The 13,230-nt window shown below is 38.1% G+C and overlaps 1 protein-coding gene across 3 annotated transcripts in view; it reads left to right on the forward strand.

The window, feature by feature from the left end:
• LOC130929630 (uncharacterized) overlaps nucleotides 1-13,230 on the forward strand; it is a 441,235-nt gene that overhangs the window by 62,273 nt on the left and 365,732 nt on the right. The window contains exon 1 of one of the 3 annotated variants that reach the window (XM_057856962.1): nucleotides 8,618-8,727. The exons of 1 other annotated variant lie outside the window; for it this stretch is intronic. The gene's annotated coding sequence lies outside the window, so the exon portion shown is untranslated. Of the gene's footprint in view, nucleotides 1-8,617; nucleotides 8,728-13,230 lie in introns of those variants that run through there. One more of the 3 variants, XM_057856963.1, reaches the window with a different exon arrangement.

Here is a 13,230-nt window from a genome sequence, read left to right on the forward strand (position 1 = left end):
ATCTATGAACAATTAGATGCAGCGTCAATTATGCATGGAACAAAATAGACGCTAGTAGTCTCTGATGTGGTGTCAGATCAGGACTGCTTCTGAATAAAACACCTTTTTAAAAGTTAGTGATTACTCATGATTGATTCATTATTGATTAATCCTTGAAGGGCCAAGTGATTATGATGATCCATTTGATAAGCTTTTTTTCTTATTTCATACTATTTTAATTTTGTTAGAACCGCTGAGCTCTCTAAATGTGGCTGTTTTCAACTCTTCAAGTGAATCAATGCAATATTTAGCAAACACAAAGATGCTAAATGGGTATTTTTTCGGAAAATTGATTTATTTAATTTCATTGCCCTAATGCAGACATGTCCAAAGTGCGGCCCGGGGGCCAAATGCAGCCCCTGGTCAAATTTCATCCGGCCCCCCGCCTCTGTCATAAGATCAGTAACGTCTGGCCTGCACACAGACTTAATAAATTGGTCAGCAGTACTGCTACCAGAAAATGAAGTAGCTTCCATACTAAATGCTGCTGCTCATTTACCCACTAAAAGGCAGCAGTACTCTAAGCAACATTACCCCATGTGACCCTTGACTTCCAAGTTTCTAAAATGGCGACAATCAACAACAAAAAAAAAGTTCACTGCGACGGCCAACGCTTCAAGGATAGGTGGAAATTGGACAATTTTTTTCAGTAAAATACGCAACATTTGTGTCTGCCTCATTTGCAAAGAGAGAGTCGCTGTTTTAGAGAATTCAATGTGAGGCGATATTACCAAACAAGACACGCTGACATGTACGACGAGATTACAGGGAAGATACGCAGCAAGAAATTGAAGCAACTTGAAGCTAGTTTAATTTCACAGCAGCAGTATTTTGCAAGGGCCCGAGAGTCGAAAGAGAAAGCCACAAAGGCTAATTGCGAGATTGTTGAAATTATTAATTTAAAAAAATTATAAAGTCAATGTGACACACAGAATGGCTTGCTAAAATTTGCTTTAATATAATGTTCTACGTAAAGGACGTCAGCCAAGGTCGGCCCCCCACATTTTTACCACACCAAATCTGGCCCCCTTTGCAAAAAGTTTGGACACCCCTGCCCTAATAACTAGTATAGCTTTTAAATACAGACATGGGAAAAATTCTGTGAGGTTAATGTCCAATTACTGGCAATAATTATCATATAATCGTTGATGCATGTATGAATTTATAAAAACAGATTCACGTTTTAAACAGAGTATTGGTAATTTGGTGGGCAATGTCGTAAACATTACGAGATATTATTACTAACGTTTGACTGATACCAGCAAAGAATTATAAAGCTAAGAGCGGTTTCTCATATTTCATTACCTTCTTTAGAAATAAGAAAACCTCAAAATATTGTAAACTATGTTCAGTATGTAGAAAAAATACAATCCACAATAATTAACAAGTTAAAACAACAAAAAAAACCCAAAAACCTTCTCATTCTCAGTGCGATGTGTGATTAAAAGCCTCTAAATTGGAAATATCACAAGTCAGGTGTTGCGATTCCTACATTTAGGTGAAAAATGCAGCAGAAGAAATGCCTTTAGCCACATTGTGATCTCTTTATGTTTGTTGACCTTACAAAGGTCTTCAACACACTATACCAACCTCTCCTCTGGAACCTCCTAAAAATGTTCGGCTGCCCTCCCAGCTTCTGGGCTATCCTTCAGCAATTCCACAATTCATTCCAGGTCCTGGTTTGTAAGTCGAAATGGTTAGGGATGGGAATTGATACGATTTTTACGATTCCGATTCCATTATCGATATTGCTTAACGATTCGAGTCTTTATCGATTCGCTTATCGATTCTAATTTCGGAAAAAAGAAGGACAAACATTTTGATTGGCATCAAGTTTGTTTAATCAGAAGTCACAACCTTACAAACTCACAATGAGGTCAAAAGAGGCCCAAAGCCTTAATGTTAACTGTGGCAATAAGTGGCAAATGCACAAGAATGTGTAACATTTTACTGAAACATTTTTCTAATAGAAATAAAAAATATTGGTATATTTTGGCATATAGGTCGTTGTTCTGCCTTTGGCAATGTCCCCAAACTTTTTCCTGTGAGGGCCAAATAACTTTTCCCTTCTCTGATGAGAGGCCGGGGTCAGTTTGTAACAGAAAAAGACGATTGCAGGAGTGCGTAAATGTAAAAAAATCATTATTTTTCAGAAAGCCACAATCAAATAACCCTCTGTGGATTCATCATGGAACAAAAGTAAATAAAATAAAAATAATAATATAATAATAATAAATAATAATAGCACTATTAATTAAATAGATAATAATCAAATAACCCTCTCTGAGTTATTCACTGAAAAAGGCCAGGAAATAAATAACACTACTGAGGGAGAAAAAAAAACAAAAAAAATTCAAAATGCTCTCTGGAATTGTTCAGGGGGCCGGACCAAATATGGAGCCGCGGGCCGTAGTTTGGGGACCCCTGTTTTTATTTACCAGTATATTGAAATGCATGCCTTTTAGTTTTTATGGTGCTCATGCTCAAGTGGTGGCTCCCTTGCGCTTCCTCACACGAAGAAGAGCGCGCTCACGTGAAGAAGAGCGCGCTTACACCGAAGAGGAAGAAATGCCGTATCCGAGTGAGCGAGTTAGGCTCGTAGCAGTGTTTCCCTTTCTCACTAACTTCTTTGTTAATGTTTGTAAAATATCTACAGAGCCAACGCCTGTATGTATCATCTTCTGTGTTGTTGCTGTGTGTTTCCACTCGCGATCGGACACTTAAATCCAGTTGTGTAGTGGTTTAAACGATGTGCTGATGCTAGCGAACGCATGCTAACTGTTTGTTATTACTGTGTTAGCAGCTAATCATCGCTGATTTACGTTGATGCAAACCTGTTTGTTATTGGGGACGAAATTGATTTGTTTCATTTCTATTTTTAGTTTCAAGTGATGGTTGAATAAAGTCAGCAAATTATACCAACGTCTTCTGCATCGTCATTTGGGAGTTTAGCTAGCTGTATAGCCAGGACTGAGCCTTAGCGTCTCGGTGAGGACAGTGCAGTCTATTCCCTCCCGATGCAGTTATTTCCATCTCGCAATGACTGCAAGTCGCTTTGTTGTAATTTTTCCTCGTGAAGTGAAGACACACTTTCGAGCGTTCGAACCTATGTGCTGTCATTGTTATGTTTACAGCGGCAATGCTCGTGCTAAACTATCGTAACCTTTCATTTTCACCCTTTTTCCTGGTGAAGTGTAGCCAAACTTTGGAGCGAGTGGTTCTTGGCGCCATGCTAGTTTGATGCGTCTGGACAACAAGACACGTCACGACGCAATATGAGTCTTTAGGGATCGTTAAAGGGATCGTTAAGGCTTTTTCATTGTGATGTCGAGGCCTCGAAACACTCGGAACCGGTTCCGAATTGGAATCGGATTTCGATTCCCATCCCTAGAAATGGTTGTTTGCCGATCGGAATTGTCCCATATGAATATATTTTAATTTGATTAATTTGTTCCACAGCCCAAAAATCTATGCTAAATCCTTAATAAATACTGCTGGTACATTTATGAATAGCAATTAAACAGAGCAAAACAATTAAAATTATAAATACTCATACTCATAATAATGTAATGAATCAGGTTCTGATGTGGTGGTTATATTTTGCATGCTGTTCCGTATCGTATGTCGAGGTACCACTGTATCATTATTCAGGTGATGCCATCCCTGGATTTTAGTAAAATTGCATAAAAAGCAGTGTTGTTCCATATCGGAGCCTGTAGAGCCTTCTCTGCTGTTGTAAACATTATTAGAAGCATTAAATATCTTTTACAACTTTGACGAAATTGTAATCATTTCTTTTTAACAGTCTGTTAAAACTTAGCGTTTTCCTCGGAGGTCGAAGGCTCCTTTTCTGACCTCTTCCAATACTGTGTAATTATTGTTTTCGAATCGTATTCACAGGTTAGAGGTTAACTTTTTTCAAGTAACTATCACGGGACTAAGACAATTATTATGATGTGTCAAAATGCACTGGCACTGTTATATTAGCGAAAATCTGGTCGTTTTTCCAAAGTAAAACGCATACCAGACTCCATTTAGAACGGAAATCTTACACATCCTGTAAAAACATCCTTTATTATTTCTATTTAGCCTAGTAACAAATGCCTCATAGCCCGGTAGTAGAGGACCACTGCATCAAACCAAGTGACAGCCCTTGGCGTCATGCTAATAGGTGGCCACCATTAGAAGGGAATACTCAAAGTTTGAAATATATAATTTGTAAGGCAAAGTTGGAATTCTTCTCTGTACATCATCATAAACGATTGAAATATGAATGGTCAGTTTATCATTTCTAATCTGTACCAAATTACTACAAAGGTTTAAGGATAAACATGGTTTATATTGTAAAAAAAACAAAAAAAACAACCTTCTATTAACCATATGTTGCACACTGATATCACTCAAAGTGTTTTATCAAATATGAATGTTGTTTAACAAAGTGCTAATTATTTTTTTTTTTGTAAACTTTGTTTATTGAACCAATATAGCACAAGCAAATGAGGTAACAACATTTGAGCATTCTTTTTTCAAAGTGCTAATTATAAGGTTTAGCGTATGCTCAGTGTTTTTACATTTGAGCATCCCACAGTCCTATAGACCCTACCCACGTGACGTCACAACTCCGCTCTCCTGAATGGTACCACCCAATTGTCCGTCAAAACATAGTGTTAACCTGTTACGGCTACGTACATTCCTCCTATTTACGGCGTGTTTTTCTGCTCCTTAACATTAATAATCAAAATGGTGAAGGCGTGTGTGGCTGTTGGTTGCACTAACAGAGAAGATGGAAGGAGAGACTTAAAGTTTTACCGTATTCCGAGGGATCCAAAGAGGAGAGCGAAATGGACGGCTGCAATTCGACGTGAAAACTGGGCACCAAAAAATCACCACAGACTATGTAGTAGTCATTTTATATCTGGTAAGATGCATTTAAGATATACTTAGAGGGTTTTGGGCTGACAAATAACCACAATTAAGATCATTGCTAGGCTAATCGCCGACAACATACACGTATGTATGTAGTGAGAGTGCTATCGCTAAACCATATAAACATTAAAAGCCTTAACTCCATTGACAAACGACATGAAATACATTAGACTTGACAGTGGATGTTAGCAATAACAAAAGATTTTGAATTGAAAATTTCGTAACTCACCTTTCCAAGCACAAGATAGATTCCTGCCGAATTTTCGTGGACGAGGACCTGTTTCACCCAAACAGCAACGAAGTATTTATAAGCCTCCAAGCTCTTGAAGTTTTTCAAATTTTCGTGAGAATAGGCTGATTTTGTGTGGACAAGATAATTGTAAATATCAGCGTAGCAGATGTCAGGCAGACAGGGCGAAGACAGTGGGTCGAAAAACATCGATTTGGGCATCAAATATGGATCTGGCGACTGTATAGAACGAAGCTTTTCCACATAACGCCTTTTATGCAACACATCCAGTGAGTTTACGGCATCAGAAAGCACCGGGTCTTCCATGAAATGCATTTTAAATTCCTCGATCAATTGAAACCAATGCTAATACAGAGACAAAATGACGGACAAGTGGGCGGAACCATACAGCGAGCACGTGGTTTTGCGACGTCGGTGGGTAGGGTCTATAGTCAACCCTGTTTGGCAATAATTTTGAATAATCATAATTTTGTGACATCTTTTTGGTCTAATATGGTCATGTAACAAGTTTTAGTATAGCATAAAAATAACAGTAAATAGATAATATAAGTAACATATACAAATACAGTGGTACCTCTACATACACAGCTAATTTGTTCCAGGACCTTGTTTGTAAGTCGAAATGGTCGTATGTCGAGCAGGATTTTCCCATAAAAATACATTATCATTCCAATAATTCGTTCCACAGCCCGAAAACCTACCCTAAATCCTAAATAAATACTGCTGGTACTATTACAAATGGCAATTAGACAAGGCAAAGCAAATACATTATAAAAAAAAAAAAAAAAAAAAATCAGAATTATATAATAATAATAATTTCTGTAATAATGTAACCGATCGGGTTCTAATGTGGCTGACGTTTTTTGCTATGGTTGATATCATGTATATAGAACTAGATGACAGACTCGCTGGCATTAGTAAACAGCTGCCATCTTAAAGCAATTGGCGCCTCCATTTAAATCAATAGTATTAAATGATTTTTGTTTTGGAATCTGTTGTGTTGCTTATTTAGAAAGAAGCAGCCATATGAAGCATTCGAATACTTTTTAAATGAACTCGTAGCAGTGAAAACATGGCATCACATCACAAAGCATCCTAGCCAGACAGTCTTAGCTCTTCTTCTCCGCATTATACGTACACACTCCTACAGCGCCACTCACTAGCCTAACTGGTATTGTCACAACATAAACATTGCATGTGTATGTAAACACAGCAGAATCGGTTTTACAAATAAGGAAACCATATTATTTTCATCAAACAATAATCAATAAAATAATTTATAATCATGCTTTGTCGTAGCTCCCAGCTAAGGTACATGTATGGCAAAAGAATATTAGTAATTTTTTTCTCCGTGAGCTTTTGAAAAATAAACACCTTTGTGAAAGTGCACTCGTGTGAAAAGAAACTTAATCACATTGGAGTTCAAAGACTGATATTTATATACAAGTTAAAAATAACCCTGTGAGAAGTTCAGATAATTAATAATTTTCATATTAATTGTATTAATAATTAATAATAATAATAAATAATAAATTTCTAATTTATATAAATAATAATAATAATGATACATTTTAAAATCTTATATTAAAAAAAAAAAAATCGAGACGTTAAGCCAGACATATCCAAAGTCCGGCCCGGGGGCCAAATGCGGCCCGTGGTCAATTTCATCTGGCCCCCAGCCTCTGTCATAAAATCAGTAACGTCTGGCCCGCACACAGACTTAATAAATTGGTCAGCTGTACTGCTACCAGCATATGAAGTAGCTTACACACTAAATGCTGTTCCTCATTTACCAACTAAAGGCAGCAGCACTCTAAGCAACATTACCCCATGTGACCCCTTACTCCCAATTTTCTAAAATGGCGACTATCAACAAAAAAAGAAAGTTGACTGCGATGACCGACGCTTCAAGGATAGGTGGAAATTGGAATATCTCTACACTAAAATAGGCAACAACTGTGTCCGCCTCATTTGCAAAGAGACAGTCGCTGTTTTTAAAGAGTTCAATGTGAGGCGATATTACCAAACAAGAAACGCTGACATGTACGACAAGATTACAGGAATGATACGCAGCGAGAAATTGAAGCAACTTGAAGCTAGTTTAATTTCACAGCAGCAGTATTTCTCATGAGCCCGAGAGTAAAAGAGAATGCCACAAAGGCTAGTTGCGACATTGTTGAAATTATTAATTAAAAAAAATAATACAGCAAATGTGACACAAAAAATGGCTTGCTAAAATTTCCTTAAATATATTGTTCTACGTTAAGGACGTCAGCCAAGGTTGCCCCCCACATTTTTTCCACACCAAATCTGGCCCCCTTTACAAAAAGTTTGGACACCCCTGCGTTAAGACATTAATATAAACTAATACATTTTTAAACTATAGATTTTTTTGACCCCAGTGGCGCCACCAGGGGGTGGCCAAAGCCCCTCCTCAAAATTTGTTGGCCACCCCACTGGCCACCCCGCTTGCCAGTATATCGTTAGATTGTTGTAGCATCAGTTATGCATTTCATATACGTACTTTGTACTATGTACTTTTTATGTTTTGTTCATTCAGTAATAATTATTTTTGTGTCACATTAAGATTGTGTTGGGAAATATCCAGTTAAGAAGTGATTGCCTCTGTACTTGCTTTTATTTGTATCTGCCAGCACCTGCTTTTCCCCATTAATTATTTTGTTTTGTTAAATGTACACCTTATGCCTAATGTATACATAACACGATAAAACAGAATTGTTGTGGAACTCAAAATGTTGACTGGACAGTTATGCACTATGCACATTAAATCATTAGTAATATCAAATATTACACAATACACCTAAGTATATCAGTAGCCGTGTCCTTAAGTCTTTCTGATAGTTTTCTCCTGACATTTTTACGGCAATGATATAATGAAAACCTGAAATTATGGCTTTTAGTTTTGGTGTGCCACCCCAAGATTTTAAGTGGCCCCATCTGGTCACCCCTATGAAAAATTTCTGGAGGCGCAACTGTTTGACCCTGCCTTTTTATTTTTTTTTTACCCTGCCTCTCTATCGGAATCAAGAATCTTTCGGAAGCGTACTTGAAACATGGAACCGGAATTAGAACTAGAATTGTTCGATTTAAAACGATGCCCAACCCTACTCACAATGTTACTCATTACTTGAGTATTCTTTTCAACGAATACTTTTTTTTACTTGTACTTGAGTAAATTTTTGGATGACTTTTACTGTTACTTGGGAAGTATTTTTTTAAAGTAACGCTACTCTTACTAGAGTAAAATTTTTGGCTACTTTACCCACCTCTGAAAATACAACAATTTCACAATTATGAGGCGACCTACTAGTACAGAGGTAAGGGGGAAAGAGGGGAAGATCAAGAGAGAGTGACTGAGCTTGTATGTGTGTGCGCGCGCGCGTCCCTTTTGGTTGGACTCGAGCAGGTTTACGCGACTGAGAAGAGGAGCGCTGCAATACTGAAGCGAGCGTGACAACTTGAGACCGTTCCAACAACATCTCCCATCTAAGGTAAATTTTCGACCAGTTTATCCAACTAATTGCACGTCATCTTGTCGATATGAGCGTGTTTAGCAGAGGTCAGACTGAATAAGGATCAAGCCCCAGTTTCCTCTCGTTAAGAATTCAGGGACTCTCGTCTCTTTCTGTCTGCTCCCATCATCACTCCGCAGTAAATGAATCATTTCAAATTAAGCTGCGCATACAATTTGCCTAACGTATAGCTGTAGTGATGTAATTGCAATAGACGTGTGTTTTTGACGCTGAGTTGTGCGTATTTGCGAAATCCAGCTCGTCCCAACTGGCTGGGACTTTACTTTAAATGACTTGATGTAACATCTGTGTGATTATTACAAGGTCAGAATTGAAATCAATTATTATTCATAGTTAATAGAGACCTGTCCATTGGCGCGCTCTGTTCCAGCTTGGGATATTCATTGATTCCGCCTATACAGGCTGCTGTGACTCGATACGTTGTTGCTTTAAATATCGATTATCAACGATTATACCAAACGAGAGGGTTACTAATTTTCTGGTAGAAATTGGACTGCTTTTACGCGCGAGAGGACTCTGAACAGACGGCGTGTGCGCCCCCTCGCCACCCACCCTGCTTGTCTACAAGCAGCCGTCACCGGAGACCCAGGAACAGCAGCCCACGGACTGACTGTCTGTCACACACCGAGCAGCGACACCAGCCCCTCGGGGCAGAATATTTTTACCTGCTCACTGCCCGTATGTGCAATTTCCACTCGGTTCATCGCGTCTCTAATGAGCTTGATCGGCTACAAAACCCCCCACCGGATTGCATCCATTTATTACGCGACCCGAGAAGTCGCTGATAAGTACTTCGTCTCATATCCGGAGGATGTAAGCCGTTTGCGCTTGTGCAGAGCGCTCATTTGTACGCTCTCTCTATAACTGTACCTAGTAATGTTTCTGTTTGTGCGGCATCACAGGACTCTATTGAGCCTCTGGGAAATAAATTTGCTTGGATTTATGACCCATTTTCTCAGGTTATATCGATTATTGCTGCCCGCCCTTTACTATGTCTTTGTAAGAGCAAGAAAAGTGGCTGTGCCACATCTATATATAATTTGTTGGTGTTACAGAGTGCAAAGAGAGGCTTTGATACACTCAACTCTGAAAGCTGGGTCAATTCTCAGGAGAGAAAAATGTGCACCGAAAAGCCCCATAAAAACTAATGTGGGAAATGAATGCTATCACATACATATGCATGCATAAGACGGGCTTTAAGCGACTGTAATGACTCTGATCAGTGCCAGACATGTTTATGTATGCGGAAAGCTCATGTATTATACATTGGTGTTGCATCAGGCGGCAATTGTGTGTGTCAATGTCATGACTCCTCTTGCTTGTTTTAAGTGTTAGGAAGCCGTGCGTGAGACCTTTTACTTTGCTTGTATTATACTCGGTGTTATGTTTGTAAAACATTACACGAAAATTCATTGCGCACACACAGATTGGTTTCTAGTGTTTCTCTTTCAACATCCAACAAATAGTTTTTACAAATTAAGGACTAGGGATGTGACAAAATATCGAAATGGTGATATAGCGTGATACTTTGTATCTGGAAAGGTTATCGATATGCTCCTAAGAATTAAGATATCGTTTTAAAAAGGTGTCAATGTTTTTAAAAAAAAAAAAAAAAAAAAAAAAAAAAAAAAGGACCAACAAGTTGCTACCAAAATCTTCCAACATAATAGTGTCTCAGGTAACTAAGGCTGCCATTGACGGTGCTCGACCCCCAATCCATTTAGACTGGGAACGTTCGTTCATTCGAAATAGGGCTGGAGCTATCAATTATTTTAGTAGTCGATTAATCGATGAACCATTTAGTTCGACTATTCGAGTAATTGGAGAAGGAACATATTTTTTTTTACCTGAGCTGATATATAATTATAAAAGAGCATCTATGTACAACAAAAGAACAATTGGCTAACTTAGATAGCAAAAGTCCGCTTGCTTAAATGCTATAAAATGCTAACGCTTTTTTACAATGCTCTTAACAAATGGCTCACACACATATTCCCACAAAAAATGGCTAAATATACCTTTAAAAAAATATGAATGCATTCAAAAAAATCATTAGCTCAAACAAAAACATAGCGTATGTTTGTCTTAACAGGGAGCAGGTGGATTCAGCCATGTGAAATGAGGTAGACTAGAGGGCCGTGTATCCACCCAAATCAATAAAAATAAATGCAAACATTTTCAAACAAACCATTACAATGCCACTTTACTTAAACCAGTGCTTCTCAATTATTTTCTGTTACACCCCCCCCCACAGAAAGACAAACGTTCAGCGCCCCCCCAACTCTCTGCCACCACTGTAAATATACTGTAGTATCATTTGTCTATAAAATTCTTATTATAATATAAGTACACCTCTGAATAACATTGTGTCCTTTTTAATATTAGAGAAGAAAAAAATAAAGTGTTAAAAAAAGAACTCATCCATACTCTAAAAATAGACTCAAGATACATTTTTTTGACCGTTCGATATTGGAAAAAAAAATAAAATAAAAATAAAATCAAAAAACATAAAGTCAAATTGATTAGCAGCATTAACTCAAGAGGACAATATGCCAAACCATTAGGCTGAAAAAACAAAAATTAATAGAACAAAAGCTACAGTGTCATTGGATAGAGAGACAATTTTTATTTTTGCTGCAGGCAGTATAAGCTTCTTTGCTGTGGTGTTGGGTATTTTTGCATTGAGCAACTTGGTATGCCACCTTATGTGATGCTGACAGCGCTCGCTGGTTTATTGATGTAACACTGACAACGCGGGACGATTGTTGGCGATATTCGGCACATTTCGCTGAAAAAAAAATCCTCCTGTTCGCTGCGAACATTTTTAGACAAAGTAAACAGACTGGTCTTTCCTCGTCTCCCACTGGACTAAAAAGTCAAAAGCCAAATGCTACATACGCTTCATCATATTTCTTTGTCTTAGGTTTTCATATCTCCAGTGCTCTTTGCTGTGTGCTCTTGTTTGGTTCAAAAATACTGATACATGCTGAAAATGAGAGTGCCACTGCCACCCTCTCAGCAGATGTGCAATAACACTTTATTCTAGTTTAGCAAAAAAGTATGTTCCCCAAATTCACATGCGCCACCCACAGCATCACTCTGCGCCCCCCTGGGGGGGCCCGCCCCACTATTTGAGAAGTACTGACTTAAACGAATACTCGAAGCAGCAAAATTTAATTTCAATCTTTTTTTCTAATCGAATAATTGAGTTAATCGATTAATTGTTGCAGCACTAATTTGAAACCAGAGCATTCGCAGTCATTCTGTCCGAATTTCGGGGCATTTAGAGGTCACTTGCTGTTCATTTCCTGTTGCGTTTGAGTCACTGCCTAATCATTTGGGTAATTCCCAGGTCACTTCCTGTTCTGTAACTCATAATAAACAGGAAGTGACCCATAAAATACCCCAAAATCAACAGGAAGTAACTGAAAATCAACAGGTAAATGACCTTAAATGGCCCAAAATTACTTCATTGCCTGGCATTGGCTGCCAATGACGGCCATAGAGGTTCAAATTGAATGGACGTCTACTAGTGATAAACTCATTCCAATTCGCAGCAGAAGCTTGTTTTTCCGTTTATTAGTTGTTTGTAGAATACCCTAGAATGATTTCCTGACCAATGTATCGATAATCATTGTACCGCCATATCGTCAGATCATCGTTATCATCAGCTTTGAATCGCAAATCGTATCGTGAGGTAACAAGAGGTTCCCACTCCTATTAAGGACAACAAGTGACTGGATGGATGATAAAGAGGTCATTTTAAAGGAATAGAAATGGCTGAATTTTGTATATCGTTTGATTCCCATGATAATGATGATTTATTCAAATTAAAGCGAAAAAATTATTACGTAGTGAGGTGTTGTCGAGAAACTGATGACATGCAAACCTTAAATCTCATGGGCCTTACTACAGCAGTGGATGGAGTTAAAGGATGGAAACAGGACATATGCACAGTCTGGAGGCTTAGATAGAGAATACTGAATCCCCCTCCTCACTCTCCTGGCTTTGAGACGATGGCTGTATCGTTTGTGCCATCTAGGTTGCCGGCTCACTAGCGTAATGGCAAAGACATGCGCTTAATCGTCTGCTTTTATCTGGGGTCTGCAGTTAAAATCCAGCGTGCCACTGGGGCATGGTAATCGAATGATTCATTTTCTATTATCTATTTCTCCATTAGCTGCTGCACTAGGCAACAACCAATTTTTCAGGGCTCCATAACATCAGAAAATTAAAAAATGGCACAGTGTTTCCTGATAACCGTGGTACCTTGCAAAAAAAGTCGTTTCAATTACAGCAAGCATAAAGCATGTCATCAATTCAATTTCACAAAACCAATGTAGATAAAACATTATTGAATTAAATTTAAAAAAAACAAAAAAAACAACAACTCTTGGTCCAAATTGGCAATGTTTTATAAAGTTATAACTCGAGAAGAGCAAATCACAATTGCTCTTGTAA

This window comes from Corythoichthys intestinalis, chromosome 14 (assembly GCF_030265065.1).
Source record: "Corythoichthys intestinalis isolate RoL2023-P3 chromosome 14, ASM3026506v1, whole genome shotgun sequence".
In the NCBI taxonomy this organism is placed as follows: domain Eukaryota; kingdom Metazoa; phylum Chordata; class Actinopteri; order Syngnathiformes; family Syngnathidae; genus Corythoichthys; species Corythoichthys intestinalis.